General features: G+C 51.0%; 1 non-coding gene across 1 annotated transcript; it reads right to left on the bottom strand.

The window, feature by feature from the left end:
* Positions 1-119, bottom strand: LOC131062040 (5S ribosomal RNA). Its single transcript, XR_009110666.1, has one exon. It is a non-coding gene; the product is annotated as a 5S ribosomal RNA (ribosomal RNA).
* Between the last annotated feature and the right edge of the window lie 5207 nt (positions 120-5326).

Consider the following 5326-nt stretch of genomic DNA (forward strand, 5'->3'; position numbering starts at 1 on the left):
AGGGTTCAACACCAGGACTTCCCGAGAGGTCACCCATCCCAGTACTACTCTAGCCCAAGCACGCTTAACTGTGGAGTTCTGATGGGATCTGGTGCACTAACGCTGGTATGATCGCACCCGTTATGAGCTTGTTGCAGTGTGTACTTAGAAAACCACGACCCATGTGCAAATCCACCCCAGCCACCCACCCCCGCCGAGGTGCACACCCCCCCTCGCCAAGCACGCCCCATTCGCCAAGTGTGAACCCTGCCTGGGTGCGCGCACCTCGCCTAGGTGTCGGGTGTGCACCTGACCCGACCTACGTGCGTGCACCTAGACGAGGCGTCGTGTGCGTACCGACCCGGCCTGGGTGTGCACCCGACCTGCCCAAGTGTGCGTAGTGTCCCGTCTGCACTGTGGTGCCCACACACCACCTCGGGCGCAACGACCTATGCTCACATGTGGCCTGAGTGCACCGTGGTGCATGTTCGGGGCACCTCGAGTGCACGCTTGATCTTACCCCGGTGCACCAAGGCGCTCGGTTTGCCTTGGGTGCACACCTGGTGTAGGGTGGGCACCCAAAATAGGGATCAAGCACCAAAAACAAGTTTCGGGATGCAAAATGGGACCTAAGGACCACAAATGTGTTCCAAGACCCATGATGGGTCCATGAGAATAAAAATGTGTTCCGAGATGCAATAAACAAATATTGGTTTTTAGGAGAAGAAACATGCTCTGATGCCCAAAATGAGAATTGACCCCGAAAAGGCCACAGGCCAAAAGTGGGATGCGAGACAAAAAAAATGGGACTCGAGGACCAAAATTGGGTTCCCAGGTCGAAGACAGGGCAACCGGACAAGAAATGACCTCTGAGGCTCGAAATGAGTCCCGATGACTAAAACTAGACAAGAAGCACCCATCGGGCACCCAACTCAACACCCATGGGATGCCGACCCACCCCGACACCCACCCGGGCTTCCACCTAGCACACCTTGGCACCCACCCACCATGGCACCCAACCTCGCACCCAACTTAGCACCTTTGAACCCACATTGGCACTCACCCTGACCCTGGCACCTTGGAACCCACATTGGCACTCACCTTGACCCTGGCACCTTGGAACCCACATTGGCACTCACCTTGACCTTGGCACCCTCCTTTGCGCTCACCTTGGGACCCACCCTGGCTCCCACCTCGACACTCACCCAAACACCCACCTTGGTTCCTTGGCACCCACCTTGGATCCTTGGCACCCACCCCGACACCCACCTTGGCACACAACTTGGCTACTTGCCACCCACCTTGGCTCCTTGAAGCCCACCCCGACAACCACCCCGTGACCTACCTTGGGCAAGGTTGGTGCACACCCACCCTATGACCCACCCTGGCACACACCTTAGTACCCACCCCGTGACCCACCCTAGCACCCACCCCGTGACCCACCCTAGCACCCACCTCGTGACCCACCTTGGCACCCACCCATCCTAGCACCCAGCCTGTGACCGGCCTTGGAACCCACCCTCGCACCCATCTTGGCCAGGATGGGTGCGCACCCATCCTGGCACCCACGTTGTGACACACCTTGGAACACACCCTATGACCCATGCACCCTAGCACCCACCTTGGCACCCACCTTGTGAGCCACCTTGGCACCCACCTTGGAACCCAACCTAGCAACTTGGCACCCACCCCGTGACCCACCTTGGCATCCACCATAGCAGTCGCCCACTTGGCACCCACCTTGGAACCCAACTTGGCACCCACCTCGACCCCCACCCTGACACTTGTGCACCCACCTTGCCACTCACCCTAGCATCAACCCATCCTAGCACCCAAGTTGTGATGCACCTTAGCACCCACCCTGGCACCTTTGCACCCTAGTACTCACCCACCCTAGCACCTAACCTGTGACCCACCTCGACACTTACCCTTGTACCCACCTTGGAACCCAACCTAGCACCCACCCACCCTAACACCCACCCTAGCACCTACCCACCCTTGCACCCACCCACCTCGATACCCACCCTGTGACCCATCTTGGCACCCTCCCATCCTACCACTCAACCTATCACCTACCTTCTCACCCACCTTGGAACTCACCCTGGCACCCACCTTGGCATCCACCTTAGCACCCACCCACACTAGCACCTTGGCACCCACCTCAGGCAAGGTGGGTGCACACCCACCCTGGCACCCAATTTAGAACCCATCAAGCCTGTTACCCACCTTGGCACCCACATCGCAGCCCACCCTAGCACCCACCCTATGACCCACATTAGCATCCACACCCTAGCACCCATGCACCCAGGTACCCACCTCGACACCCACCCTAGCACTGAACCTGTGACCCACCTTGGAACTCACCCTAGAACCCACCCACCCTGTGAACCACCTTGGCATCCACCTTAGCACCCACCCACCTTGGCACCCACTCTAGCACTCACCTATTCTAACACCCAACTTGTTACCCACCTTGGCACCCGCCCTCACGCCCACCTTGAAACCCACCCTAGCACCCACCCACCTAGGAGCCCACCTTGGCACCCAACCTAACACCCATGCATCCTGGCACCCAACCTATGACCCACCTTGGAACCCACCCTAGCACCCACCTTTGAATCCACTATATCACCAACCCACCTTGGCACCCACCCTAGCACGCACCCACCCTGGCACCCACCATGGAGCGCACCCTAGCACCCACGCACCCTGGCACGCACCTCAACACCCACCTTGGTGTGCGCACTGTGCCAACCTCTCAAAGACCCTATGTGGTGCACTCCAAAGTGTACACCTTTGGTGCGCTCCAAGGTGTGCACCTTTGGTGCACTCCAAGGTGCACACCACCGAGGTGAGCACCAAAGTGCACTCCAGGGTGCACAGCAAGGCGTGCACCTTTGGTGTGGTCAATGCAAACGAATTCGGAAGTTGGGGTCGATGTCCTAATCATTGCTGCAGACTACGCATGTATGAGAATCAGACAAATAGCTTATATAGGGGAGGTGTTGCATTTGGTGGGTCGACTCCCCTAGTTGTGCGCACAGTGCCAACCTCAAAGACCCTGCATTGCGGAAGAAGTTGGAAGTCGAAGTTTGGTGAGCACCAAGGCGTGCACCTTTGGTGCGGTCAACGCAAATGAATTCAGAAGTTGGGGTCGATGTCCTAATCGTTGTTGCAGGCTACACATGTATGAGAATCAAACAAATAGCTTATATAGGGGAGGTGTTGGGTTTGATGGGTCGACTCCCCTAGTTGTGCACATTACGCCAACCTCAAAGACCTTGTTTTTGTTAAGAATTCAAAAGTTTGGGTCAATGTCCTAATGGCTCCTGCAGGCTACTCATGTATGGGAATCAGACAAATAGCTTATATAGGGGAGGTGTTGGGTTTGATGGGTTGACTCCCCTGGTTGTGCACATTACGCCAACCTCAAAGACCTTGTTTTCATTAAAAAGTCAAAAGTTGGGGTCGATGTCCTAATCACTCCTGCAGACTACACATGTATGAGAATCAGACAAATAGCTTATGTAAGGGGCTGCTGTCTCGGGGAGATCAGTAGGCTTCTAGGGTTGTAAGTCCCTTGTTATTCTCAGTAGGTGGAAGTTGTGGTGATTCACAAATGGTTAATGCCAAGCTACAGTTGTGTGAGAATTGGACGAAAAACTTATATATGGGGGTCGATTGAAAGAATTGCCGAGTGCCAGGAGTGCACCAAGGTGGTCTGCGGTAGACACCTCCTCCTAGGGGTGAAGAAGAGTAACCCTGCCCTCTAGTCTCGGGGAGATAGAGGTCCTATTGGGAGTATTTAAAATTGAGTCAAATTTTGTAGGCCTATTTCAAAATTTTGCTCTGTATGTCAGAAAGGCACCTAAATAAGTCAGTTTGAATGCCCTAGTTTGCGAGAGGGCAGAGTTGAGCCGATTGATTTTCAGAGGGTAAGGCTCGGGATTCATGTCCTGCACCTTTCATTTGGCCTATTCAGTGTTGTGCAACTTCCAAAATTCAATTTGGATAAGTTTATGAGGTACCCAGTTTGAGGGGTGAGCTGAAAGTGCATTTTAGGCACAAATGCAGATTTTATTGAGTAGCTTTCTTTGAGCGACCACATCTTTTGCCCTGTTGACTTTCATAGAGAAATTAAAATTGGATTCAATTGTATGCATAAATATGAGTTAGCCTGCAAAATTTCAAGTCTTGACGAATCCATTTGCTCATCTTTTGAAGCCGAATCCGTTTGCAGTTTGTGTGATTTGACTAGTCCCTATTTCGACAGCTAGTCGGAGCCCTGTTTCGCATAAGTGTAAAAGTTGTCTCAGTAAGCGTCATGCCAAAATGTTTGCTCCAGGTTATTACTGGTAGAAATGATGAGCTACGTTTACAATTTCAAGCCTTTATCAATCCGTTTGATCGATTTTCAAAAGGATTCATTTAGCTATCATTTTCAGTCTTCTGCACTTTCAGTGATATATCAGTTAATGTAGCTGTTTTGGTGAGTGCACCATTTGCATCCTGTCAGTCTTGTGATCGAATTGAGAATTCAAAGATTTAATATGTACTTTAAGGTACCTATGTTCTGAATTTGAGGACCTATGGAGGTCGCTTGATATTTTTGAGAAAGGCGTCATGTGTTGCCAGGACATTGACTTCATCAGGTCCGCAGTGTCGACAAAGCTAGTTGGGCATTTTCAAAAATTAATATCTCTTTAATCCGGACTCGTCTTGAGAAACCGTTTGGTAGAAGTCATCCTTGTATATCAGAGTACATGCCTGTCAAATGGCGAGATCCAGAAAGGTGTTTTGACAGGTTTGAAAATTACGTCTTCGCGATTAAATGCGAAAAATGTGGCATAATTGCCTGAAAGTTGCAAAATGCAATTTTATGATCCGAAAAATGATGCCGATCATTCCCAGAGGTATATTTGAGGTCCGTGAAGATATTCCAGAGGCCAGTTGCTTGAAAACGAAATTTTTTTTAGTCGGACCCACTTTGGGGCCCGACTTGACTCATGCCTGTGCCATATTATTTTATTGGCGACTTTGTTTATTTGGGGAATTTTAGAATATTTAAATGTGGATTGTGATGCAATTGGCATGTGAGTATAAAGTAAATGGGATGTGTTTTGAGAAGGTTTTTTGAAACATTCAGCCAAATATGTTTTGTCGACTAGTGTAGCGTTTAAAAGAGCAAATGAAATCCAAGCAAATGTAATTCAGCTGGTGGGGGATAATTAAAATGGAGTTCAAAAGCAAATTCAATTGCAAGGTGTTGAAGACTTCAACAAATGCAATATTGGCAGTTTTTAAATGTCATTTTCCTCCCCCACGTTGAACATGAAGCCTCCCAGCA

This window comes from Cryptomeria japonica, chromosome 2 (assembly GCF_030272615.1).
Source record: "Cryptomeria japonica chromosome 2, Sugi_1.0, whole genome shotgun sequence".
NCBI lineage: Eukaryota > Viridiplantae > Streptophyta > Pinopsida > Cupressales > Cupressaceae > Cryptomeria > Cryptomeria japonica.